This window comes from Cebus imitator, unplaced genomic scaffold, assembly GCF_001604975.1.
Source record: "Cebus imitator isolate Cc_AM_T3 unplaced genomic scaffold, Cebus_imitator-1.0 Scaffold267, whole genome shotgun sequence".
Lineage (NCBI taxonomy): Eukaryota > Metazoa > Chordata > Mammalia > Primates > Cebidae > Cebus > Cebus imitator.
In genome coordinates this window covers 1,216,660-1,231,391 of record NW_016107582.1, presented here as the reverse complement: position 1 = coordinate 1,231,391, position 14,732 = coordinate 1,216,660, and the positions used below count along the sequence as shown (strand labels likewise).

General features: G+C 39.4%; 1 pseudogene; it reads left to right on the top strand.

The window, feature by feature from the left end:
* Window positions 1–8,019: 8,019 nt before the first annotated feature.
* LOC108284029 lies at window positions 8,020–9,237 on the top strand (annotated as a pseudogene).
* The last annotated feature ends 5,495 nt before the right edge of the window (window positions 9,238–14,732 follow it).

The window sequence follows — 14,732 nt, the reverse complement described above, 5'->3', positions numbered from 1 at the left end:
CACCTTACTGAAATAAGGTGTGAAGACAAGATTAAAAAAAAAAAAAGAATGAAAAGCAATGAACAAAACCTCCAAAAAATATGGTAGTATGTAAAGAAGCCAAATTTAGGAACTATTGGCATTCCTGAAAGGAATGGGAAAAAAGTAAACAACTTGGAAAATATATTTCATGATATCATCCATCAAAACATCCCTGACCTCACTTGAGAGGCCAACAGTCAAATTCAGGAAATACTGAGAACCCCTGCAGGATTCTACGTAAGAAGATCATCCTCAAGACACATAATCATCATATTTTCTAAGGTGAAATGAAAAAAAGAATGCTAAAGGTAGCTAGAAAGAAAGAGCAGGTCACCTACAAAGGGAGCCCCATTAAGCTAACCATGGACTTCTTGGCTGAAACCCTACAAGCCAGAAGAAATTGGGGACCTATATTTGACATTCTTAAAAAAAAAATCTTCAACCAAGAATTTCATGTCCATTCAAACTAAGCTTCCTCCGTGAGGGAGAAATAAGATCCTTTTCAGTTAAGCAAACTCTGGGGGAGTTTGTAGCCACCAGATCTGCCTTACAAGAGATCTGGAAAGAAGCACTCAATATAGAAAACAAAGACTGTTACCAGGAAATAAAAAGACATATTTAAGTACACAGACTAGTGACTCTATAAAGCAACCATACAAACAAGCCGGCATAATAGTCAGCTAACAAGAAAATGACAGGTTCAAATCCACACATATTACTACTAATATTGAATGTAAACAGGCTAAATGCCCGATTTAAAAGGCATAGAGTGGCAAACTAGATAAAAAAGCAGACTCCATGGTATGCTGTATTCAAGAGACCTGTCTCACAAGTGGTGACTCCCATAGGCTCAACATAGAGGGATGGTCTGGGGACTGTGTCCCATGCCTGTAATCCCAGCACTTTGGGAGGCTGAGGCAGGTGGATCATGAGGTCAGGAGTTCAAGACCAGCCTCACCAATATGGTGAAACCCCGTCTTTACTAAAAATACAAAAATTAACTGGGCATGGTGGCACACACCTGTAATCCTAGCTACTCAGGAGTCTGAGGCAGGAGAATCACCTGAACCTGGGAGGCAGAGGTTGCAGTGAGCCAAGATCATGCCACTGCACTCCAGCCTGGGTGGCAGAGCAGGACTCCATCTCAGAAAAAAAAAAAAAAGGGATGGAGAAACATCTACCAAGCAAAATGGAAATCATAAAATAACAAGGATTGCAGTCCTAATTTCAATCAAAACAGACTTTAAGCTCACAAAGATTTAAGAAGACAAAGAAGGATATTACTTAATGGTAAAGGGTTCAAATCAACAAGACCTAACTATCCTAAACATATATGCACCGAACACAAGAGCACCCTTATGAACACAAGATTCATAAGGCAACTTCTTAAAGACCTAAAAAGAGATTTAGACTCCCACAGAGTAATAGTGAGATACTTCAACACTTCACTGACAGTATTAGACAGATCATCAAGCAGAAAATTAGCCAAAATTCAGGACCTGAACTCAACATTGGACCACATGGATCTGATAAACCTCTGCAGAACTCTCCACCCATAAAACAACAGAATAGACATTCTTCTCATTGCCACATAGCACATACTCTAAAATTAACCACACAATCAGACATAAAAGAATCCTCAGCATATGCAAAAGAATTGAAATCACACCAAACACTCTCCTGAGCCACAGTGTAATAAAAATAGAAATCAAGACTAAAAAAATTGCATAAAACCATACAATTACATGGGAATTAAACAACCTGCTCCTGAATGACTTTTGGGTAAATAATAAAATTAAGGCAAAAATCAAGAAGTTCTTTGAAACTAGTTAGAACAAAAAAACAGCATACCAGAATTTCTAAGACACACCTAAGGTAATGTTAAGAGGGAATTTTCTAGCACTAAATGCCCACATCAAAAAGTTAGAAAGACCTCAAATTAACAAGCTAAAATCACAACTAAAAGAACTAGAGAAGCAAGAGAAAACCAACACCAAGGCTAGCAAAAGACAAAAAATAACCAAAATCAGGGCTGAACTGAAGGAGATCAAGACACAAAAACTGAGAGAGATCAAAGATGACCAAATAGGAACAGCTCTGGTGTGCAGTTCCCAGCGAGAACAATGCAGAAGGTGAGTGATCACCACATTTCCAAACGAATTATTACTGCCCACAGACCAGGAGATTCCCAGGCTGAAAAGCACCATGAGTTTCCAGCATGGCTGTTTCAGCCAGTGCTGCCGGTCTTCACACAAAAACTCACACAAATCTGGGCGCTGTTTCAACTGGCACCTGGAACACCTGGGAGACAGAGCCGCCCATTCAACTGAAAAAAAGGGGGCTGAAACAGGAAACCAGGTGATCTGGCTCAGGGGGTCCCACTCCCACAAAGACTAGCAATCTGAAACACTCTGGATTTAGAGTTTCACAGCAAGCACAGCTGGACCAGGGACAGTCCAGCTCAGGCAGGGGAAGGGTGTCAGCCAGTACCGAGGCAGTCCACCACTACTGAGGCAGTCCACGATTACCAAGGCAGTCAGCCATTACTGAGGCAGTCCACCTTTACTGAGGCAGTTTGCCATTACTGAGGCAGACTCCTATTACTGAGGCTGACTGCCATTACCGAGGCAGTTCTAATTGTACCTCTGTAAACAAAACTGCAAGGAAGTTCACATAGCAGCTAGGCAGAGCTCACGGCAGCTCAGCAATGCCTCTGCTGACAGACTGTGACTAGACTACCTCCTTGCTAGGCAGGGCATCTCTGAAAAAAGGCAGCAGCACATCAGGAACTTATAAATAAAGCCCCATCTTCCCAGGACAGAGCACCTGGGAAAAAAGAGGTGGTTATGAGTTCTGCTGCAGCAGGCTTAAACATACCTGCCCAGCAGCTCTGAACAGAACAATGGAGCTCACAGCTCAGCACTTGAGCTCCTACATGGGACAGACTGTCTCCTCAAGCAGCTGCCCAACCCCTGTATATCCAAAGAGACACCTCATAAAGGAGAGCTCAGGCTGACATCTGCTGAGTACCCTTCTGAGGTTAAGATAACAGAAGAAGAAACCAGCAGCAACTCTTACTATTCTGTAGCCACCACAGATGATCCCCAGGCAAGCAGGATCTGGAGTGGAACTCCAGCAGTCCTATAGCAGATGGGCCTGACTGTGAGAAGGAAAACTAAAAAACAGAAAGAAATAATTTCAGCATCAACAAAAAGGACACCCACTCAGAGACCCCATCTGAAAGTCACCAACTACAAAGACGACAGGTAGATAAACCCATGAAGATGCGAAGAAACCAGTGCAACAAGGATGAAAACACTGAAAACCAGAATGCCTCTCCTCCTCCAAGGGAGTACAACTCCTCACCAGCAATGAAGCAAAGCTGGATGGAGAATGAGTCTGATGAATTGACAGAAACAGGCTTCAGAAGGTGGGTAATAACAAACTTTTCTGAGCTAAAAGAACATGTTCTAACGCAATGTAAAGAAACTAAGAACCTTGAAAAAATGTTAGATGAAATAGTAATGAGAATGGATAGTTTAGAGGCGAATATAAATGATTTGATGGAGCTGAAAAACCCAATACAAGAACTTCATGAAGCATACACAAGTTTCAATAGCCAAATCGACCAAGCAGAAGAAAGGATATCAGAGATTGAAGATCAACTCAATTAAATAAAACGAGAAGGCAAGGTTAGAGAAAAAAGAGTAAAAAGAAATGAACAAAGCCTCCAAGGAATATGGGATTATGTGAAAAGACCTAATCTACTTTTGATAGGTGTACCTGAATGTGATGGAGAGAATGAATTCAAGCTGAAAAACACTCTTCAGGATATTATCCAGGAGAACTTCCCCAACCTAGCAAGGCAGGCCAATATTCAAGTCCAGGAAATACAGAGAACACCACAAAGATATTCCTCAAGAAGAGCAACTCCAAGGCACATAATCATCAGATTCACCAGGGTTGAAATGAAGGAAAAAATGCTAAGGGCAGCCAGAGAGAAAGATCGGGTTACCCACAAAGGGAAGCTCATCAGACTTACAGCGGATCTCTCCACAGAAACCCTACAAGCCAGAATAGAGTGGGGGCCAACATTCAACATCCTTACAGAAAAGAACTTTCAACCTAGAATTTCATATCCAGCCAAACTAAGCTTCATAAGCAAAGGAGAAATAAAGTCCTTTATGAACAAGCAATTTCTCAGAGATTTCATCACCACCAGGCCTGCCCTACAAGAGCTCCTGAAAGAAGCACTAAACATAGAAAGGAACAACCAGTACCAGCCACTCCAGAAATGTGCCAAATGGTAAAGACCATTAACACAATGAAGAAGCTGCGTCAACTAACGGGCAAAACCACCAGGTAGCATCAAAATGGCAGGATCAAATTTACACATAACAATATTAACCTTAAATGTAAATGGGTTAAACCCTCCAATCAAAGACACAGACTGGCAAATTGGCTAAGAAGTCAAAACCCATTGGTGTGCTGTATCCAGGAAACCTATCTCATGTACAAGGACACATATAGGCTCAAAATAAAGGGCTGGAGGAAGATTTACCAAGCAAATGGAGAGAAAAAAAAAAAAAGCAGGAGTTGCAATCCTAGTCTCTGATAAAAGAGACTTTAAATCAACAAAGATCAAAAGAGACAAAGAAGGGCATTACATAATGGTAAAAGAATTAATGCAACAATAAGAGCTAATCATCCTAAATATATACACGCTTAATACAGGAGCACCCAGATACATAAAGCAAGTTCTTAACAACCTACAAAGAGACTTAGACTCCCACACAGTAATAGTGGGAGACTTTAACACTCCACTGCCAATATCAGGCAGATCTACAAGACAGAAAATTAACAAGGATACTCAGGACTTAAACTCATATCTGGACCAAGCAAACCTAACAGACATACACAGAACTCTCCACCCCAAATCCACAGAATATACATTCTTCTCAGCACCACATCGCACTTACTCTAAAACTGACCACATAATTGGAAATAAATCACCTCCTCAGCAAATGCAAAAGAACAGAAATCATAACAAACAGTCTCTCAGACCACAGTGCAATCAAATTAGAACTCAGGATTAAGAAACTAACTCAGAACCACACAACTTCATGGAAACTGAACAACTGGCTCTTGAATGTTGACCAGATAAACAATGAAATGAAGGCAGAAATAAAGATGTTCTTCGAAACCAATGAGAACGAATACACAATGTATCAGGATCTCTGGGACACATTTAAAGTAGTGTCTAGAGGGAAATTTATAGCAATAAATGCCCACATGAGATGTGAGGAAAGATCTAAAATTGACACCCTATCATCAAAATTGTAAAAGCTAGAGGAGCAAGATCAAAAAAACTCAAAAGCTAGCAGAAGGCAAGGAGAAACTAAGATCAGAGCAGAACTGAAGGAGATAAATACACAAAATACCCTTCAAAAAATCAATAAATCCAGGAGCTGGTTTTTTGAAAAGATCAACAAAATAAACAGGCTGCTAGCCAGGTTAATAAAAAAGAAAAGAGAGGAAGATCAAATACATGCAATAAAAAATGATAAATGAGCTATCACCACTGATTCCACAGAAATACAAGGTACCATCAGAAATTACTAAAAACAACTCTGTGCACAGAAACCAGTAAACCTGGAAGAAATGGATAAATTCCTGGCCAACTTGCACCCACTCAAGCCTAAACCAGGAAGAAGTTGAAAGCCTGAATAGATCAATAACAAGGGCTGAAGTTGAGCCAGCAATTAATAGCCTACCAACCAAAAAAAGCCCAGGTCTAGATGGGTTCACAGCTGAATTCTACCAGACATATGAAGAGGAGCTGGCACCACTCCTTCTGAAACTATTCCAAACAATACAAAAAGAGGGAATCCATCCCAAATCATTTTATGAGACCAACATCATCCTGATACCAAAACCTGGCAGAGACGCAACCAAAAAAAAAGAAAATTTCAGGCCAATATCCATGATGAACATAGATGCAAAAATCTTCAATAAAATACTGGCAAACTGATCGCAATAGCACATCAAAAAGCTTATCCATCACAATCAAGTAGGCTTCATTCTGGGGATGCAAGGATGGTTCAACATATGCAAGTCTGTAAATGTAATCCACCATATAAACAGAACCAAAGACAAAAACCACATGATTATCTCAATAGATCCAGAGAAGGCTTTCGACAAAATTCAACAGCCCTTTATGCTAAAAACTCTCAAGAAACTAGGTAATGATGGAAAATATCTCAAAATAGTAAAAGCTATTTATGACAAACCACAGCAAATATCATACTGAATAGACAAAAACTAGAAGCATTTCCTTTGAAATCTGGCACTAGACAAGGATGTCCTGTCTCACCACTCCTATTCATAGTATTGGAAGTTCTAGCCAGAGCAATCAGGCAAGAAAAAGAAATAAAGGCTATTAAATTGGGAAAGGAGGAAGTTAAATTGTCTCTATTTGCAGATGACATGATTGTATATTTAAAAGACACTATCATCTCAGCCCAAAATCTCCTTAAACTGATAAACAACTTCAGCAAAGTCTCAGGATACAAAGTCAATGTGCAGAAATCACAAGCATTCCTATATACCAATAACAGACTAAAACGGAGCCAAATCAAGAGCGAACTCCCATTCACAATTGCTGCAAAGAGAATAAAATACCTAGGAATACAACTAACAAAGGATGTAAAGAACATCTTCAAGGAGAGCTATGAACCACTGCTCAAGGAAATAAGAGAGGACACAAACAGATGGAGAAACATTTCATGCTTATGGTTAGGAAGAATCAATATTGTGAAAATGGCCATACTGCCCAAAGTAATTTATAGATTCAACACTATCTCCATCAAGCTACTTATGACCCTCCTCACAGAACTGGAATAAATCACCTTAAACTTCATATGGAAACAAAAGAGAGCCCGCATAGCCAAGACAATCCTAAGGAAAAGAACAAAGCTGGAGGCATCATCCTACTTGACTTCAAACTATACTACAAGGCTACAGTAATGAAAACAGCATGGTACTGGTACTGAAACAGAGATATAGACCAATGGAACAGAACAGAGGCCTCAGAGGCAATGCCACACATCTACAACCATCCGATCTTTGACAAGCCTGACAAAAACAAGCAATGAGGAAGGGATTCCCTGTTTAATAAATAGTGTTGGGAAAACTGGCTAGCCATGTGCAGAAAACAGAAACTGGACCCCTTTTTGACACCTTACTAAATTAACTCCTGATTTATTAAAGACTTAAATGTAAGACCTAACATCATAGAAACCCTAGAAGAAAACCTAAGCAAAACCATTCAGGACATAGGCATAGGCAAAGACTTCCTGACTAAAACACAAAAAACATTGGCAACAAAAGCCAAAATAAACAAATGAGATCTAATTAAATTCCAGAGCTTCTGTACAGCAAAAGAAACAATTAGAGTGAACTGGCAACCAACAGAATGGGAAAAAAGTTTTGCCATCTACCCATCTGATAAAGGGCTAATATCCAGAATCTACAAAGAACTAAAACAGATTTACAAGAAAAAAACAAACAAACCCATTCAACAGTGGGCGAAGGACATGAATAGACACTTTTCAAAAGACATTTATGAGGCCAACAAACATGAATAAATGCTCATCATCACTGGTCATTAGAGAAATGCAAATCAAATATATTGAGATACCATCTCATGCCAATTAGAATGGCGATCATTCAAAAGTCCGGAGACAACAGATGCTGGAGAGGATGTGGAGAAATAGGAACACTTTTACACAGTTAGTGGGAGTGTAAATTAGTTCAACCATTGTGGAAGACAGTGTGGGGATTCCTTAAGGACCTAGAAATAGAAATTCCGTTTCACTCAGCAATCCCATGACTTGGTATATATCCAAAGGATTATAAATCATTCTATTATAAAGACACATGCACACGTATGTTCATTGTAGCACTGTTTACAATAGCAAAGACCTGGAACCAACCCAAATGCCCATCAATGATAGGCATTTCTTACGGAAAGTAGAAGCTGGAAAAGTAGCTCTTAAAGAATCTCATTTACGGAACACTAACCTAACACACCTGAGAGCCATTGTGGAATCAACCGAAAGCCTGGAAGAAGTTGTTAGTGTTCTTCATGTCTTTGGTTACATGGATACCTTGGGAGAAAAGCAGACCCTTGTGGTAGATGTAGTTGCAAATGGTGGTCCTACTTCGGTGAAAATCATTGGCTGGAAGGCTGAAGCTCTTCATAACACCTGGCTGGGAAGGGACCAATATGGCAACAAAAGCATCATTGAGCAGGCTGAAGACTTCCTCCAGGCCAGTCACCAGCAGCCAGTGCAATATAGCAAACCTCACATCATCTTTGCATTTTACAACAGTGTCTCCAGCTCCATGGCAGAGAAGCTGAAAGAAATGGGCATATCTGTGAGAGGAGACATAGTAGCAGTCAACTCTCTGTTAGATCACCCTGAAGAGCTCCAACCGAGTGAGAGTGAATCAGATGATGAGGGCCCTGAGCTTTTGCAGGTGGCCAGAGTAGACCAAGAAAATATACTAGTAAGTGTTGCATTTCCAACAGACATTAAGGTCTATGTGTGCAAAAGAGTAAATCTGGACATTGCTACTTTAATCATATATGTATCTGCCCTCAGCTATGGAGGCTGCCACTTTATTTTCAAAGAAAAAGTGTTCACAGAACAAGCAGAACAAAAGAGGAAAGAGTAGGTTCTACCTCAGCTGGAGGCCTTTATGAAGGACAAGGAGTTGTTTGCTTGTGAATCTGCTGTCAAGGACTTTCAGTCTGTTTTAGATAACTTAGGAGGACCTGGGGAGAGAGAGAGGGCCACTATGTTGATTAAGTGAATTAATATAGTACCAGACCAGCCTTCTGAGCATGCCTTGAGACTAGTTGCCAGTTCAAAAATTAATAGCTTCTCATTAACATTTTTTGGGACAGGGGACACCCTAAAAGCCATCACAATGACTGCTAATAGTGGTTTTGTCAGAGCTGCAAACAATGAGGATGTTAAATTTAGTGTGTTTATCCATCAGCCCAGAGCACTTACTGAGAGTAAAGAAGCTCTAGCCACCCCCTTACCAAAAGACTACACAACTGACAGTGAACATTAAAGATGCCCTTTAAATATTGTCATGGAAGTAAGTTATTTATACAAAAGCCTGGCTCTTCCCATCTAAACTGGGGGGGGGGGGAGAAAAGGTCTATAGTAAGAGTAAAACTTAGAACTCTTAAACCAGTAGAGTTTCTTTCAGTCTTATCTAAAGTATGTAACTCCCCAAAGTAGAAAAAGCACAAGAGACAAGCTTATCTATCAAACTGTCTACATTAGTGCAAGTAAGAATAAGAATAGAAATATGTCTATATAAAGCTTTCAGCTGTATTGTAATACTTTGATTGATTCAGTAGGGCTACAACTCCCCTACTGGTAACCATGTTTCATGGAGTATGGATACATTGCATCTTGCATTAAATATCTAGAGAAAACTGGAAAAAAAAAAAAAAGTAAAACAAGGAAAATGTGGCACATATACACCATGGAATACTATGAAGCCATAAAAAATGATGAGTTAGTGTCCTCTGTAGGGACATGGATGAATCTGAAAACCACCACTCTCAGCAAACTGACATAAGAACAGAAAATCAAACACCGCATGTTCTCACTCATAGTTGGGTGTTGAACGATGAGAACACATGGACACAGGGAGGGGAACATCACACACTGGGGTCAGTGGGGGGGACTAGGGGAGGAATGTGGGGGGTAGGGAGGTTGGGGAGGGATAACATGGGGAAAAATGCCAGATATAGGTGACGAGGAGATGAAGACAGCAAACCACATTGCCATGTATGTACCTATGCAACAATCCTGCATGATCTGCACATGTACCCCAGAACCTAAAATACAATAAATATATATATAAAAAAGATACAAAAACCATTAAAAAGATCAATGAATCCAGAAGTTGTATTTTTAAAACAATAAGATAGATTGTTAGCTAAACTAATAAAGGAAACTAGAGAGAAGATCCAAATAAACACAATTATAAATAACAAAGGGATGTTACTATTGACCCCAAAGAAATACAAACAACCACTAGAGACTACTATGAATACTTCTATGCCAAAAATCTAGAAAACCTTGAAAAGACTGATAAATTCCTGGACACATACACCCTCCCAAGAGTGAACCAGGAGGAAATTGACTCCTTGAACATACCAATAATGGAACTTTGAAATTGAATCAGTAATAAATAGCCTTCCAACTAAAAAAAGTCCAGGACCACATGGATTTACAGCCAAATTCTACCACATGTGCAAAGAAGAGCTGGTATCATTTCTAGTGAAACTATTCCAAAAATTTTAGGAGAAAGGACTCCTCCCCAAGTCATTCTATGAGGCCAGCATCATCCTGACATCAAAACCTAGCACAGACACAACAAACAAAACTTTAGGCGAATATCCTTAATGAAGATTGATGGAAAAATCTTCAACAAAATACTAGCAAACTGAGTTCAGCAACACATCAAAAAGAGTAATCCACCCTGATCAAGTAAGTTTTATCCCTGGGATGCAAGATTGGTTCAACATACACAAATCAATAAATGCGATTCATCACATAAACAGAACTAAAGACAAAAATCACATGATTATCTCAATAGATGGAGAAAAGGCTTTTGATAAAATTCAACATCCTTCATGTTAAAAACTCTCAATAAACTAGGTATTGAAGGACATACCTCAAAATAATTAGAGCCATCTATGACAAACTTACAGTCAATATCATATTAGATTGACAAAGTTGGAGGCATTCCTTTTGAAAACCAGAACACCACAAAAATGCCCTCTCTCACTACTCCTATTAACATAGTATTGGAAGTCTTGGCCAAAGCAATTAGGCAAGAGAAGGAAATAAAGGGCATCCAAGTAGGGAGAGAGGAAGTCAAACTATCTCTGCTTGCAGATGACATGATTCCATATTTAGAAAACCCTATAGTCTCAGCCCAAAAGCTCCCTCAGTTGATCAACAACTTCAGCAAAGTTTCAGGATACAAAATTGACAAACAAAAATTAAAGCATTCCTATACACCAACAACAGCCAAGCCAAGTGCCAAATTAGAAACACAATTCCATTCACAACTGCCCCCAAAATAATAAAATACCTAGTAATACAGTTAACCAGGGAGATGAAATATCTCTACAACAAGAATTATAAAACACTGCTCAAAGAAATCAGAGATTACACAAACAAATGAAAAAACATTCCATGCTCATGGATAAGCAAGAATTAATTTCATTAAAATGGCCATACTACCCAAAGCAATATACAGATTAAATGCTATTCCTATCAAGCTACCAATGACATTTTTCACAGAACTAGGAAAAACGTTTAAAATTCGTACGGAACTAAAAAAGAGCCCAAATAGCCAAGGCAATTCTAAGCAAAAGGAACAAAGCTGGAGGCATCACATTACTTTACCTGACTTCAAACCATACTACAGGGCTATAGGAACATAAACAGCATGGTTCTCTGGTACATGCCAATGGACCAGAGTAGAGAGCCCAGAAATAAGGCCACAAACCTACTACCATCTTTGACAAATCTGACAATAACAACCAAAGGAGAAAGTACTCCCTATTTAATAAATGGTGCTGGGATAACTGGCTAGCCATAGGCAGAAGATTGAAACTGGACTCCTTCCTTACACCATATACAAAAAAAACTCAAAATGGATTAAAGACTTAAATGTAAAACTCCAAACTATAACAGCCCTGAAATACAATCTAGGCAATACCATTCTGGATATAGGAACTGGCAAAGATTTCATGATGAAGATACCAAAAGCAATTACGACAAAAGCAAAAATTGACAAATGAGATCTAATTAAATTAAAGAGCTTCTGCACAGCAAAATAAACTATTAACAGAGTAAACAGACAACTGACAGAAAGGCAGAAAACTATTTGTAAACCATGCATCTGTCAAATGTTCGTGAAACCACAGGAGCAGTGAGGCAAGGCTGAGACACAGTCAAGAACAATAGTTGGCATTTCTTGTTGGTGGTTGATTTCTGATACTGAAGCTGTCTCAGTACAACTTGCTTCAGTATCAGAAATTTTTGTTTAACCAAGTGGCTCAGCATTTCCCAGGCAGCTTCTTGGCTATCTCAGCATTTGGTATTAAGTGGGCCAGTTTTTGGGGACTTGAGGTTTTCCACTGACACCTTAACACTTGAGAGACTTCTGCAAATTTACATGAGGAAACATTAGAGCACCCTAGAGAAAGAAAAACTCTTGGACATACACTTAAGAGGTTGAACAACAGACAGGCTGAGAGAGCCAACTGGAAGCTACCGGAACTTCTTCTAAAGCAAGCTAGAAGTCTTTAGGTATTGTAGGTAGTGAGAGGAGGGGAAGAACATAAGTTTGAAATAAAAAGATAAAAGAATAAAAATTTATAATTACAAGGGTTAGGGAATAAGTTGCTTATATACAGTTCTTCAAATTGTGAGACAAAAATACATTTTGCAATAAAATAGTTAATAGTTAATATCTATGCTTAACTTTTTCATAAAATCATACTTGTATCAAGAAAGTTTCATTTAGTTAAAAAGAAGTTATGGAGAAGTCTATTTGGAGCAAAAGACAACTAGGCATCATCATCCACTGGTGGTAACATGTCTTGAGAAAGTAAACCTAGGAATGGTGTATCTCAACTGGAAATATATATACATGCCCCTTTTTGTCAAAGTAATATATCCTGTGCCCATGGCTTGCACGTAAATTGATGACTATAAAAGAAAAATGCTAGGTTCCTTATTCAAAATGCAGGAAAAAGGCATTTTCATTTTTTTTCTGTTGTCTCTATTGACCTGTTATGGCGTTCTTTGTTATTTCGCATCAAACTTCTGGACCCTCGCTGCTATCCAAAGGTCATATACCATGACTTGGTGTGTGGGCTCCATGCTATTGCTTCCTACACCTGTGCTCTGACCCCATCTGGGGCAAGGGTAGCAGCATCAATGGGCAGGGGCAGGTGCGGGCAGGTGCAGGCAGCTGCAGCCCCTACTGGGGAGGTAGTGAAAGAAGCATGTGCTTCTGAGAGGAAGCTCCGAGCCCCTGCTCATGCTCCATAATCCCATTGAAATTCACTTACACACACAAATCCAAAGATAAAAATAAGAACATCAAAACTGCAGAGTACTGAGCCTCAAGTGCAGGATGGGGATGGAAAGGAGCCCTTCTGAGAACTCCTAATCAAACCCTCATTAAGCTAGCCCTGCCCCCATGCCATCAAAACTTCTGATATATTCTCCTTAGTTAAGACAAAATCACTTTGTCATAAACTAGTGTGTTCTTCAATGTGTTGGTCACCAAAATCATCTCCAGAACTCTACACATAGATTCCTGGGTCACACTAATGAGATTTCTGTTGGATTACAGAAATCCAGCAGGAGTGTTGGAAGAAATTACTCCTTCATCCCTTCACATATTTATTGAACGCCTACCAGGTTCTAGGCCCTGGGGTAAGCTTTATGTACAGGATGAAGACAATAACTGTCAACATCTCTGTCTTCATGGACTACATAGTTCACTGCAGAAGACTGGCCTAAAAGAAATAAACAAACAAAACTCTACATATTGTGGAATGAGCGATGAAGAAAATTCACCCAAGTGAAAGAGTACCTGGGAAAGGTTTAGCCTGGAGTAGAAAATGGATGATATTTAAAGCCTGGAGTGAAAGTCACTTCAGAGTATTTTTTAAGAACCTTCTCAAGTAATTCTGATAGTTCACTAGGTTTAGGGTTTTAACCAAAAGTCCGACTGCTAGCTGTCTTCACCATGTAAGAGGAATTTGGCAAATCCACCCTCTCTAGTTTGTATTGTGAAAGCAATTTGAAATCACAAAATCATAATAATGAATATGCTTTTCATGTTACAATTGCTCTGTAGAGGTTTTTCCATCCCACCTCTTGGTTGTGAATCTGCAAATCTATTAATCATCCAAATACAGTGATGACATGTTTCACAGGCGCCGAGAAGGTATTATGGGTCCTGGCAAGGTTGTAGCATATGACAGAAGTGTGACCTAAAAAACCACATCTCTTAATTCCCAGTCTGTGAGAGACCACAGATGTCATCACATGTTCCCAACACTTAATATTGAACATGAAGCTTCCTTGTTTCCTTCATAGAATCACTTATATCTGTCACAGTATAATTAATGGTGGCTGTGGCAAATGGGTCAGTGTGAGGGTAGGAATCTTTTTGTTTTTAACACAGAAAAACTGTAGGAGACACTGTATTCCTCAAAATGCCTAACAAATCTTAAATGCATACCTCAATTGATTTTTTCTTCTGTTTTATGACTTTTTTCATCACAGTGCACCAACTGAACTAGGACATGAGTAATCAGGCCTGAAAGCCCTTAATCGTGAAAGTTGGAGATGGAAGACTTGCCCTTCCACATATCAGGACATCCAGTAATAGAGAACGATGGAAAGGTGATGTCCAAGCAGAACTTTTTAAATTAATGAAAAATGTGGATCATTGGGAATATCCACAATAGAATACATTTAAAAAATATCATCGGCCGGGCGCGGTGGCTCACGCCTGTAATCCCAGCACTTTGGGAGGCTGAGGCGGGTGGATAACGAGGTCAAGAGATCGAGACCATCCTGGTC